Source organism: Ischnura elegans, chromosome X (assembly GCF_921293095.1).
Source record: "Ischnura elegans chromosome X, ioIscEleg1.1, whole genome shotgun sequence".
Taxonomy (NCBI): Eukaryota; Metazoa; Arthropoda; class Insecta; order Odonata; family Coenagrionidae; genus Ischnura; species Ischnura elegans.
This window is the reverse complement of record NC_060259.1, coordinates 119,896,021-119,910,714: the sequence shown is the minus strand read 5'-3', so window position 1 is coordinate 119,910,714 and position 14,694 is coordinate 119,896,021. Positions and strand designations below refer to the sequence as shown.

At 39.8% G+C, this 14,694-nt stretch overlaps 1 protein-coding gene across 1 annotated transcript in view; it reads left to right on the top strand.

Moving 5' to 3' along the window:
- The window catches only part of LOC124170860 (A disintegrin and metalloproteinase with thrombospondin motifs 20-like), a 243,360-nt gene that overhangs the window by 58,064 nt on the left and 170,602 nt on the right, over positions 1-14,694 (top strand). The gene's annotated exons all lie outside the window — the stretch shown is intronic.

Below are 14,694 nucleotides of genomic sequence, written 5' to 3'. Positions count from 1 at the left end.
GCAGCAACATGTGACCCTAATAAAGGCGACTATAGGCGCTGTGAATAGCACACTTGCAGGCGTGCATACCAATGAAGAAAGATTATCGAAAGGTTTGAACGAACTGAAGGGATACGTGAATGAAGCGACTGGAGAATTAATAAACGAGACTAACTACTTAAAGCTGGCACTAACGGGTCAGGAACATGTGAGAGAACTTGCGTTTGTAATAGAGGAAGTGACCCGTAATTACGAGATTATACTGGACGCTATAATCAACGCGCGACAAGGAGTGTTACAGCCACAGATAGTTAGTCCAGGAGAGATCTTCAGTGTGTTCAAGAAGGAAGAGACGAAGTTGCCCAAGGAACTGTCCCTTCCCTTCCCGCCAAGTGTGGCTTACAGTAACGCTATGTTAAAATTGTTAACTTTAGATGTATTTTTGTCTAAGGAAGTTTTAGGGTATGTGCTGTATTTACCTCTTTGCAATTCATTGAGATTTAATGTATATCGTGTTTTACCCTTACCCACTTTGGTAAATGGAACTTCTAATAAGTTTCCAAGTAGGCTTCCGCGGAGATTATGATGAATTCTGCTGGTTTTTTCGGGTATTCTTCCGCGTTTATCCATTTGTAGGACGATATTTCGCCAACGTTCCAGTTGGCTTCCTCAGGTCCACTGAAGTGTTGATGCAGAAATTTGTTCATCTTATATACACCCCGTTTGCCGCCTTTTTTCTCGAGGTGTGCCCTGATTGGTCAGGATCTTTGAAGACCCTTTTCCACGCGCTGGCGAGATTGTAGCCGTCTTCACGGTTGAAGTTCTTTGTCGTTTTGGCGATTTCAATTGCCTCCCTGATTATTCTCGGGTAGTAGCGGCCTTCTTTGTTCAGAAGAGAGGCGTTGTCAAAATCAATATTGTGTGTCGGTCCACTCCATTGGTGTTCCGCCACCGCTGAGTGAAATGTCTATTTTTTACTGCCCTTCTGTGCTCTTGGACTCGGCATTTCATTGCTCGTGATGTCTGGCCGATGTAGGACTCACCGCAGCTGCATTTAATTTGATATACTCCTCCACAGATGTCATTAGGGTGGTGGTCTTTCGTGTTGACGAGGATATTCGACATCTTGGTGACGCATTTGAATCTGGTCATGATGTTGTGTTTCTGGAGAGCTCTCGCGATCTTTTCCGTGGTACCGGCGACGTAAGGTAGGATAGCGTGTGCCCTCGCCTTTTCTGTAGTAGGGCTCTTTTCATTGGTCCTTTTTGGGGCCATCCGCGACTGCTTACGTTCCATTTTGTGGAAAATCTTCAAGATGTTTTCTCGCCGGAAGCCGTTCATCTGGAAAGTTTCCATTAAATGCCGTTTTTTTTTTTTTTTAAGCAATTATATCCATTGCAATTATTACAGCTTCACGAAGATTGCGAAGCTAAAATGATGCAGTTTATTAATGAGATTCCTTCTCTTTGTGAGCGTCGACTGTTTGGGTTAAACCAAACTTTATGGGTACAAGTAGACGCAAATGAGTGGTTGTACACGGCTCCAAAGCCGGAGAGTGTGACTATATTGTGCAATCAACAAGATCCGTATGACGTGGTGGTGAACGGAACGGGAAGGTTAACTTTTCTTCAATACTGCAAGGGTTATGGGACGGGGACTGTCCTCCAAGGAGAAATGATAGCTACAATGAATCGCGCTAAGAACGATTTCATTCCCCCACTCTCCTTAACATTTGATTGCTGTAATCCAGAGCACGGGTATTCTTTGGATAAAATACATGATCATTTGCCCCTTATTAATTTGGTACAACATGTGGATGATTTAGACTATGCTAGTACTAAAGTAAGGGACCTTGAAAAAATAATTGAGAATGAGAGTCGTGAAAGAAGTAACGTAAAACATCACTTTAATATGTCAGTACTGAGCTATCTGTGTTTGGGATTCATATTTTGCTTAACTGTGTATTGCTGTTTATGTAAATGTTGCATGAAAAAATGTTGTCCAAACGCAAGAGGACGAAGAGGTGAAAGTTGCAAGGACTTGTGCATAATTTTCAAACCCAAGATTGTGAGTAACATTCGAGGGTCAGTGGAACATATCACAACCTCAAATAGGGCTAAAGACTGTGTTAGTGGTGAAAGTGCCGAAATGATGAACCTGAGTCAAAAGGAATTAAAACTGCAAGGTTATGAGTCAGGAGAGCCCTCACTTAATAAGAGATAAACACCAGATTGCTATCTGATGCCTAATAAATAATAGTGGTAATTAAGCAATTCAAACTATTGGTAGTGAAATGTTTAGAAAGACAATTAGTTGCCAAAGTGTTTTTGCATTGTTAAAAATTGTGATGTAATCCAAACTTCTAAAGGACCTTTATATTATTGGTCATTGTTCTTTTACGCATTTTTTCAAAAGGGTATAATTTGTGGTGTATGGTGTACTTGCAGTTATTTTACACATTATGGGTTCGAGAGAAACAACTTGTCGTGTTTCTCTCTTTCTAAGGAGGGAGGTGTACCATCCAGCAGCCATTGCTACTCGTGAGTTGGCACGTAGGCTTGCTGGTCCAAAGTGCAAGTCTACGAAAGGACCCGCTCGTGATCGGCGGATGTCGGTCCAGGGGTAGATAAGAGGGTTTTTTTGGACCTTCCCGTGGGGGAAGATTAAAAGGGTATCCCTAGCTTGGCTTGGGGCTGAGTTGTGGCGTGGCGACTGGCTGAGCTGGACCGGCCAGGAGGCTGGGGACATATTTGTTCATAAGAAAAGGGAATAAAGTCACTGCTTTTTTATTCAGAGTGACTCCTTTTATTTCCGGCACCAGATCCTTCCATTCGAGAGACGTTCGTATTGTCGCTAATATCTCGTTCGAAGACGAGCGGGATACGACAGCTTGACGTAATATCTCTACCAAATCATCATCGCCTACCTCCGGGGGGACATTGTTGAGAATATTTTTTTCAGTTTTGGTGACCATTCTCCTGGCCTCGACCCAATTATTGTTTATTGAAATACCACCATGGCCTACCAAAAATGTTTCAACCAGATCTTTTGATTTTAAGTAGTTGCAAATACGTATATGAGATAATGGGGCTGCATGCGAGATGGATTTCCCACCTCCGACTTTTAGTACATAAATATGTATAGGCGTATCGGGCAACGCCGGTAGAATGATTACAAATTCTTTATTAGGGCCAGCAGTGAAAGGCGTGATATTTTTTGTTTTGAAAGCAAACACTGTCTTTCTCTCCGCTGAAGGATGTTCGTCAGATCTCGCACGCAGGAGCCTTGTCTCGCGTCGCACGAGCCTAAGTTCGCGGCCGCGTCGAAGGCACTGCAAGCGGCGGAAAGCTGGTCACGGTGAGAGGGAAAGAAGCGAAGAGGGGTTGGAGGATTGAAACCCCTCCCGCGGCTGTGGCGTGAGGGGAAGAAGTGGATGGGGGATGGAGGGGCGGTACCCCTCCCGCGGCAGCCGAGTAAGGGGAAGAAGTGGATGGGGGATGTGGGGGAGGGGGATGTACCCCTCCCGTCGCGGCGGCCAAGTCAGCGGAGGAGGTGGTGTGAGGTTGATTTCGTCCAATGCGCCTTGCGCGTGGAAAGCCGCGTTCCACCAGCGATCGCTCCGCTCAGGCGGAGGCAGGCAGGAAACTCCCCACATCCACGCGCAACGCACCTGCTTATCGGTCTGCTCGCGTCGTCTACGGGACGGGGAGGTCGTCGGTGGGGAAAGAGGGGCGGAACATTCCTCGCATTCCGCCCGCCGCATCTTCCCGCCACATCTTCCCGCCACATCTTCCCGCCACATCTTCCCTTCCCCCATAGCGGCGGAGACACACCCACTTTCGCCACACATGAACACGTATAGTAACGCAATTGTGACTGTTGAAATTAGAATGCTTTACCTACCTATTATTTAAATTAACTAATGGAAAAGTTTGCCGAATTCAAGCTTAACTACTTAGTGAGCGCTCAAATGGGATATGAACCCGCGATCGTTGTTTTATCGGGCGAGGACGTTAACCTACTGAAAATGAGGCCAGAAAAATGTAAATTCAAGCCGTGACCATTGCCATCAGCATCTGGTGTTCTGGCCGTCGGCAGATCCCTCACGGATTTAATCTCGTGTTAAGCCATCAAACCCTCCGATCAAAATAATTTTTTTATCGGTCGTTTCTTCTGAACCCAACCCTAAAGTTCAACTCCACTCACTTCAAATCCAATTGACTACTTAGCGTCTCTCGCTAGGGAAGCAATGCTTTAGATTTAACCGCTACTTCAATCCCAGTACTGGTTCACTCCATTTCCTCAAATCGCGTGCCACTCCCATAATACTTGCTCAGAGCTCTCTTTACCCAAATCCTACTTATATTGCCGAATTTATTTTCTTATGGTAGTCCTCTACGCATAAAATCTTTCTGGCTTGATTTGGTGGAAGTCGATAAAAGAACACTAAAAGTATATTCCACACTCAACAATTTTATTTTCAATAGTCATGGTCATGCTTGAGCAGTCATGGTTGAGCTTCCACGCGAGACAGACGTGGGCTGGTGCTTCGCTCGAGACAGGCAGGTGCCTTAGTGATGTGTTCAGTTGCGTCCAGAGTATAAGTGCATTCAATTACGAGGATAACTTCCTACTCAATTTAGAAGCTCGAGTTACTAATATTAAGTGGAAACCGCAGTTTAAAATGGCTAATTGCAGTGTATGTAATGTGAATGTTCTTAAGCGCCAGCTAAGGATTACCTGCAGTGAATGTCAAACTCAGTGTCACGCTACTTGTGTTCACTTGTCCAAAGAGGATATCGAGTATATTGGCGCTGAAAAGCAAAGTTGGCGTTGTCCTACCTGTGCTGCGGAAAAACGTAAGAGCATGTCAGTAGTTCCACTGACGGATACGGACACTGCTAGTATCTCTCATATTATAAACCTTCTAGAAGAAGCTAAAGAGGACAGGAAACGCATGGAATTGAACTTGAACAAGGCTATTGAGTTTGTGCACAATAGATTAGATGAAAATACTAAAGTGCTTCAAGAAAACTCAACGCAGATTGCTGAATATTTAGCGACAATAGACTTACTTAGGCAAGAAAATGTTGGCTTAAAATCTCGAGTGAGTGAATTAGAAAAGAGGTTAGACGACCAAGAGCAATATTCTCGCGTTAATGACCTTGAAATACACGGCATTCCCCAGCAACCAAATGAAAATACCTTAGAAATCGTGAAAAGTGTGGGGGACGCCCTTGGTGTTAAAATAACCGACGATATGGTGAACACATGCCACCGATTGGGAAAGAAGGGACACGAAGGCGGAACGAGAGGTATCATAGTCAAATTCGTCCGTAGGTATACAAAAGAAGAAATTCTTCAAAAGAGGCGAGTGAAAAGGACCTTCTCCACACGGCACCTGGGCTTGGCGACCGATACTCCGGTGTACATAAACGAGAGCCTGAGTCCAGGTCGGAGGAGACTCTTCGCTGCTGCGCGTCTTGCGAAGAAAGAAAAGGGATACAAATATTTATGGCTAAGGCATGGGACAATACTCATGAGGAAGAAGGAGAATGATCAAGTAATCACTCTGAAATCCTCTGATGACCTGGAGAAACTGTAAGCATTCTGTGAGTGAGTTATGTATGTCTTCAACCTATCTTTACTAACAAAATGCAGAGTACTGTTAATGATAATGGATTTAATGGTGGCAGGTTCCTTGTCTTGCATCAAAATATAAGAAGTCTAAGAGCTAATTTTGATAAATTTGTATTTCAACTAATTAATCTCGATATAAAACCCGCTGTAATTGTTTTGACAGAAATTTGGGTCAATGACACTGAAGTATCTATGTATCAAATAACTGGCTATCGGAGTTTTGATGTGTGTAACAATAACTATAGGGCTGGAGGAGTTATTGCATATGTAGCAGATACTTATGAGTGTTCTTCTATTGATCTGGGTGAATTAAAAACTGCTGATATGGTTAAAATATCAGTAGGGATAAATGATTCTTCTTGGATAAGCATTATTGGTGTATATAGACTTAATTTTAATCCTGTTGAACATTTTTTGAGTGAATTGGAGAATGTATTAACCATCTCTAGTGAGAGGAATTTAATTGTAATTGGTGATATTAATTTATGTTTATTACAACCCAACGATATTTCCTTTGAATATCAAACCCTTATGGCTAGTCATGGACTGGACCAGCTTATTCGAGTACCAACTAGAATTAGCAAAACGGGTAGTACATGTATAGATCACATTTTTTGCAGAAGTAGAGATAACTATAAGTATGAGGGAAGAGCGGACGATTGGGGTTTAACAGACCATCATGCTGTATCATGTTCTTTAAATATTAATGTACCCATTAATATATACGAACGAGTTTATCGAAGCCATTGCCGGATAAACTTTAACCATCTAAATAATAGTTTGCTAAGATGTGACTGGAATGATGTTTATTCACAACAAAATGTCAATGAAGCCTATGAAATATTTATAAATAAATTGAAATGCTGCATTGAAAAAGCTGAATACGTGTCAGACAGTAACAGATCGGGAGGAATGAAGAGGCCATGGATGACTTACGCTTTGTGCGGGAGAATTTCTAGGCGAAATTTTCTGTATAAAAAAATGAGGAAACACCCTGAAAATGAAAAGCTAAATAGGTACTACGTATCGTACACGCAAAGATTAGAATATGATATTAAAAAGCGCAAAGAAAAGTATTACAGGGACCTATTTGATAGTAATGTCAATAATACCGCTGCTCAATGGCGCATTTTAGATTCACTCACGGGAGGAAAGCAAGGAAATGAGAATAGGGTGGTTTCCTATTATTTTTTTATTGCCTAAATCGAAAGATTATTACTCCTGGAGTACGTATTTCACGCTTTTAGATTATTAAATGACGATATCTATTTTTCGCGATTAATTGAAAAGTGAAAATTTTCAAGCGCGCGAAAACGCGACGCGTAAGTAGGAATGATGGGAAATCTCTCCGTACGTCGTATTTCTGGTTCCCCCTCCGCCCGGTGAGGTGACCTTGAGGCGAGGCTTAGCGCTGATTTGTCGCAGGCTGCCAGCGGGTAGCCTAGTGCCCTGCTGGCTGGTAGCGCTTGGCTTAAATAAGGATTATTAATACCTTATCAAACGAGGAAAACTTTCCGACCTTAGCCAGTTTTAATAGGTGATTATTAAGACATGTTTCCCTGAGCTCTGCGCCTCATGCATGCATTGGTAACCTCAGACGATGTATAACTCCTATCTTCTCGTATAGAAACTAGGTCCCTGTGACGTCACGTGGAGTGGAATCGCATGGGCGCCAATCTGGCCCTTTTCAAATGAGGATAAAAATGGACCATTGTCATTCGTCTAACCCGGTATTACTAAAACAAAATAATTTGTATATTATGAATACACTAATGGTGGGTAACAAATCGCAATCAATACCTTTCGTTTTCTTTGATGAAGGAAACCACCCTATTGTGTAAAAATTAGAACTAGTAATGGTATCGTTGTCACTAAGTGCCAGGACATTGTAAACGAATTTAGTTCACATTATGGTAAAGTAATTCAAGAATTGACCCAGAACAATTATTTTGAAAGTAATACGAATAAATACAAAGAAATATTCCCAACCTCCAATTCAATTGACTCACTGTTTTTTGTTCCTACTGATGCGAAAGAAATTAGCAGCATTATTAAGGAATTAAAGTCTAAAAAATCTAAAGGTGTTGATAATATTTCCACACAAGTTATAAAAGAAGTAAATGCAAATATTTCGGAGGTCCTTGCCCATATTGCTAATCTAAGTATGTATACTGGAATATTTCCTAAACAATTAAAAACTGCAATAGTGATACCAATTTTTAAAAAAGGTGATAAAATGAACGTAAATAATTACAGACCAATATCCCTATTATCTGTATTTGCTAAAATAATAGAAAAAGTTGTTAAAGTCAGACTTCTTAAATTTCTAAATCAGCATAGTTTTTTCAATAAAAACCAATTTGGATTTATGAGTGGTAAGAGTACAGAGGATGCATTATTAAAATTCTGTTCAGAGCTGAACGACGGACTGAATAAGAACTGTAGAGTTGCTGGCTTATTTGTAGACATTACCAAAGCCTTTGACTCCATTAATCATAACATACTAATGAATCGATTATGGGAAGCGGGTATACGTGGAACCGCATATGATTGGTTTCAAAGTTATCTTTGTGATCGAGATCAATGTGTGCGTCTCAAAAATTGCTACAGTGAAAAGATTCGACTCACCTGTGGTGTCCCACAGGGTTCTGTGTTGGGACCCATACTGTTTTTAATATATGTAAACAATTTATGTGCTGGCAGGTTTAAAGGTCAATTAACGTCATTCGCAGATGACACTGCACTAAGTTACTCTGTTAATAGTGTTGATGATCTATATGAACACATACAAAGTGATCTATTAACACTCAATATGTGGTTTTCGGCTAATTATATGTTGTTAAGTGAAAAAACGAAATATATTATGTTTAGCATGAGTAAATCTACCTCAAACAAAAGTAAACTATACTATCAATGTGCAAATTGTATAAAAGATAATGTTACTTCCTGTGATAAATGTATTTTGATCGAACAGGTTAGTCACATAAAATATTTAGGTATATATTTTGACCAAAATTGTAAATGGAAGTCTCACATAAATAAATTAAAATCAGAAATGATTACTATTGTAAGAAAATTCTACTTCCTCAGATACATATGCCCTGAATCAGTAATAAAAATGGTATATTATGCTCTCGTTAATTCAAGATTGCAATACGGAATAGCCTGCTGGGGTGGAGCATATTTTATCAACATTAAACCATTGATAGTGGCGCAAAAAAGGGTTATCAGGGTTATAACACGATCGTATAGGAAAAGCCACTCATTTCCTCTATTCAAAAAATTAGATGTCCTCCCACTAAGGCATTTATTCATTTATAAAGTCCTTAGAATATTCTATAACCGTAGTGGTGAAAAGGCCCGACCACAAAACTATGATATTAGAGCTTGGAGAAACTTCCATATACCTAGGCCGACGACCGAAATTTATCGACAGTCATACAATTACTTAGGGCCTAAATTGTTTAGCATGTTGCCGAGTAATGTAGCAAACTCGGAAAAAAGATGGGGATTTAAATCCGCCGTTAAAAAATGGCTTATGATGTGTGAGGAAGTAGAGTTTCTACTAAGAAAGGTGGGTTAAAAAAGTTTACAATAAAAGGTATATTGTATATTCTATGTATGTAATTATGCGTTTATATGAGAAAAATAAGAAAAATAGTTATCCTTGTCCAAATATTTGAAATACGTTTTGTAATAATGAATGCAATCGGCAATAGAACAAATAACTGAATACAAAGAAATTTTACTTCTCATGTGTGCTAGCACCAGACCTATGTAAAAAGTTTATGATGGTAGCCCCAAAACTACTAAAAGGGGTACCTATATATTCCAAAATATTTAAGTATGTTCTAAAATGTAATATTTGATTGTAAATGGAATAAATTATATATTATTATATTATATATTATTATATTCTATTTTATTTTATTTTAATTCAATATAATTTCAAAACTCAATAACCGACCGTGGTTTGAACACATTGTACATGTACTTGGAAATGACGGCGTGTTGAAACCATGGTCAGTTGTTGAGTTTTGGAATTATAAAGCGTGGAATAAACTGTTAGTGTTCTTTTATCGTGTATTCCCTTACGTACATTTCCTTCGATTACTACTTCATTATGGTTCAGAAACAGTTTCTCTACCAGTTATAAACATATTTCGCCAATATCGATATCATTGTTAAGATATAATGATACACTATTAAATTCAACTGCCTGGATGCAAGAATTTTAGCCTTCAAAGCCGGGAATAATCTGCGACATTACGTTTTATTACTGAGAACCAAGTTATGTTAAAGGAAGGTGGGATGGAATAGGTAAATAGAAAATTCCAGAAAAAAATGTGGAATAATTGCATACTTCAATTATTTTATTGATTCTCTTATTTTCACAGCCACGAAAAAGCGCACTTAAGGTCATTACAGCTACGATTGCAAGACGATTTCAAACTCCAATTCCCAGAATAGAGGTAAGGTGGGACTCGAGCCCGCGTCCTTCGAATTAGCAGGCGAGGACTTCACCCTGCCGCCGCCGAGGACGGAAAAGAAATATTTGGCTGAGAGTTGTAAGCCACGGATCAGAACGTGGATCTGCAGGATTTGCGGTGACATACCTTCCTTCCGCAGAAGACGAGATCTTGATGTTATTAATCTGTTCTACTGAACGGGGTAAGATTCACTGACATCTTTAAATATACGAAATGAATGGACTCGAACATACTCCTCCGAAAACTAGAAATGCTTGCGAAAGCAAATATATACTTTTATCCAAATTTTAATGTGATAAAAACAAAAGAAAAATTACTATTAGTTTGTCAACTGAATTCCCGCCTTTTTTTATTGTAACATTCCACTTGTCATTAAATAATTGTAGCTCAATGTATTAAGAAATTTGAAAGGAAAAATTTTTCCCGGAATGTAGGCTAAGATCTTTGAAGATAAATTACCTTTACTTTTCAAATCGATAAAATGGATTATCAAGTTCAGAAAAATGAGCATTTTTGACACATTATTTTTTATTTTAATCCAAATTATAAGGGCACAAAAGCACTTTTCAAACTCTTTTCTATGTATGGAGTGGCTGCTGTAGCTGAAAAAAAGGCTAGAGATCTATGCAAATTACTGAAAGGATATTTTGACCTCTCTGGCCGCCCGGCTGAATTCGAAGGCAATGTAAAAATGGTAAAAACGTAGTCGCACACCAAACTCTTTGAGCGATGGTAATCTTCCATATTGCCTGAACGATAATTGCGTGAATTTAATTTTTTTAAAGCGCAGTTAACCGACTAAACTGAAAATGGCTTATGTTCATATCTTCCGAAAAAGGAAATCCTCTTCTTTCAGGACCTTGATGGGATTTTTCTTCTCTATTGTATTCCTCAATTTAAAATTTCATTCGGCGTTGTGTTATTAATTTAACTTCCAACGCACTCGAAGTGCTCTTGAAGTTCTTAAATGACTCGAACTACAAAATAACTGCAAAATATATAGAGCTTTGCCTGTGAGAAGATAATTCACAGTTTTGAAGGCAAAATCTGAAGAGAGGGATTCACGTTTCAACTTCTCCTTGACCTCCATGGATGCGTTCGCGTGCCGTGCTAGCCATGGGATCATAGGCACGCCGCTCGCAGATCCCTACTCTTTCTCTTCAATGACTTTTGAATGATCATCCGATGGCTCATGTTGCAGATTCCGGGAAAGGAAAATTTTTCGTGCCGTTAATTCCTGCCCGTTAATCGCTGCAAGAGATTACAAACGGCGAACGCAGAAGCATACGTCAGTCTGACTTTCCTGACATGGCGGCTGGTTCATTGCGTCCTTGTTCCAACTCTTGGAGAATGGAAGACTTGAAATTAAATTTAGCTCCACTCACCGTGTGCTGGTGAAACTTTTTCACTTTGACATTATGACTTCAATTTTAAAGCTTTACTATGCACTAACCTATCTCTAAAGGTTTAAGAGTTGTTTAAAGAGTACGAAAATAATTTCTTTTAATTTATTTTATACTGTTGGTCATACAGGAATATCATGTGGAATATTTGACGCAGAAGATTTGGTTGGCGTATTTACACTACGGGCAGATCGTTTTGTTGTCGGAAGAATGTCTGATAGTTTAAATCCCTGATATAATCTTTGGACAAACCAAACGAAAATCCTCTCGGTTAGAGGTGACTTAAGGAAGTACACTGCCTTCTCTGCATACCAAAGAATTGCACGCCTCTGGCTTACTCCAGGTTGAGCCCTACCCTCAACTATCAGAGTTCGCATTTGGAGTGAAACACTGACTGTGAGTGTAGGCTCATTAAGAAAAAGATGAAGTAAAGAAATAGACCAAAAGAAATTAATTTCTTTCAAAGGAATGTCGTAAAATAATAGAATAGGTAGTATTAGTGAGAAAAATGAGTCAGTAGCGTAGCCGGGGCGGGGGTGGGGGGTGGTTCGGACCCGCCCCTGAAATAAAGTTATTTTCTTTCTTAAAAGAAAACAAATTATTGAAAAATCATGAATTTACAAAATATTTCTTCAACAAATTAAGTTTATCGTTGATGAAAGGTGATAAAATTATTTTAAAACCCATTTCTTGGTACCCTGTTTTTCAACTAAGTTCCCACCTCGTTTTGGACCCTCTCCCACTACGAAATTCCTGTCTATGCCACTTGAGTGTGGTAGTCTAAAGGGTAGATGGCTTGGCTGCTGATCGAGGGGGTTCCAGCTAACTTTTCAAAATCCGGAGCCCTCCGACAACTACCTAATCAAACCTAAGGGAGTCATCGTCACTCCTCCATTGTGGACTCGTGAAGCCAGGAAGCCCACGGCTCCCGCTGGTTTTGTTTATGCTGCAGGTCGTTTGGGGGGGAGGGCCTTGGAGTTCAATGGGCCACGCGTTTCCCGGGAGTCGACTCCACCGACCGCCAGTGTTGGATTCGCTGTCACGGAGACAAGACTCTCGCACCGCGGTCGCCTCCGTAGCAATTTCAATCCGGTGCTTTGGTATCTCGTGCATAGCCGTGCTATTTTTGCCAAGTTTTGCACGGTTCACAATAAGCGATACTTGTTCTTTGCGGTCCAACAACGGGAGAATAGTGGAACGGACAGCGTTTACTTTTAAAGCCGTTAATAAAATAGTATTCACTTAGATACACGGTAAAAAGCTTTCCCGACGATCTCGCCCCATGAATTCTCTTCTGGTTCTCCTCCGGGTCAGGTTTTTCTTACCTCTAGTTTTCGGTGCTCGTCTCGTGTATCAAAACGTGGGTCACGGATATCCAGACGCGATGGAGAACCTGAGAAGAATACCTGTTGCTTACCGGGACATTTTTTTTGTGGATATTTATTTTTTGCGTGGAGCAAAATGCTTTCCATGTGTCGCTATGCAGATATGCTCGCTTAAGATCTTGTATCAGTGCATCTGTTCGCGTGCAGTGATGGGCTACTTTTCAAGTTCAACATTTTGTATTTTCGTTGCCGGCAATTAATTTGGTTGGAGTATGAGACTATTTTGGTGGTAGTGTTGCTTATAATTTAAATAAAACGTGAAATTACCAGGCCAGTGAATGTTTCCGGATGGTGTTACTCGGTTTAGCGAGGTTACCCTTCAACCAGCATCGCAATTCGGATTTACTTATATCTTTTGATGGTGATTCCACTGTGAACCATATTGCGGCTGTCTACGTGCTTAACTTATCCACGTGAGAGTTTATGCATTGTGCTTCTTGTCGGAAGTCTGCATACCGCTGGAGTGCATGGACGATGCTGTGGTTGTTGGCCAGCCATTAGATACTTGGAAAACTTCAGCCAGGAAACCGGTGAGAGCATAATTTATTATTATGGTCATCTTCAGTTCCCTAGCAATATCACATGCCTCATTGCTGTATTATTATTTCGTAAAGTCTTGTTTGATGGTAACTAAATTAAAGATTTTTCATGTATTCCACATTCTAAACAATAAATTTTCATCTATTTCACCTGCAACTGTTGCATAGGTAAAAGAAGCAGATGCTTCAGAGACGAAGTGAAAGGCCATAAAATGTATTTTGTAAATTCACCAACCTTTGTGCCGCTTCTATCATTTTTACAATGTCGACGTTGCTGCTTTTATCCATTTTGGCCATGGAGCCGAGTTGAATTTCTTAAAGCAATGTGAAATTGCGTACTGTCTGTCTTTAGTCATTTGGCGATAGCTTTTAATAGATCTCACCGCTTCATGACCTTTCGCACCCTCCTGTGTGTTAACCTCTTGGTCGTTGGCCCTTGGCTTGATATTCAACACTAAAGGCTTTCGTTTTCCTTGTGTCCACCCAATTCTTCTTCAGTTTCTGTTTTTTTTTCCACGTTTTGATTAGGTCAGTCTCTTGCATGCTTGTTTCTTCTTGTCTTTTTTATCTTTAAGCTTAAATTAAACCACTTCCCGGTGTACTATAGATCAAAGCCAGAAGATAAGGACATTTTTATGCTATTTCTGAGGCATGGTGAGCCGACATTTTTTACATTTGCAGTTATCGATCAACTGTAGCATAAATTTTAACGATACCTCAAAACTGTTTCCAGCTATTCGGCGCTGAGCGAATGTAAACAATCGAGACTGATATTAATTTTAAAATGTATCAAAAATAATGTAATCAACCTTGATTTGTCTTAAAATAAAAAAGAATATGTCTTTTCCGACTTTCAAAACGCATCGCATACACCAGATGCAGGAAATAAAAGTGACTATACTAATGTTTCTTTTTTAGGCTAAACTTTCAAATGCGGCAATGAAATAATTAGTGAGCTTCCCTGTTGATAGAGTTTATTAACATTCACTCATATCGTTACTTTTATATGCTCATTATGGCTCATTGAAAAATTGCAAATAAATAAAAAAATGTCTCTCTCAGTTTTCTTTTTAATTCGGGGTAACTGTAGGACTAGATAACGTTTAAACGTTTTCTTAAAGTGACAACAAAACATACGCTATAAAAATAAAATAAAATAATTTCTGCCTCTTATTGTGCAGGATGAATGCTGTAGACGTATTAGTATTCCCTAGGTTGAGTTGCAAACTTCATGAAGTTGACAAAGCGACTAAGTTTA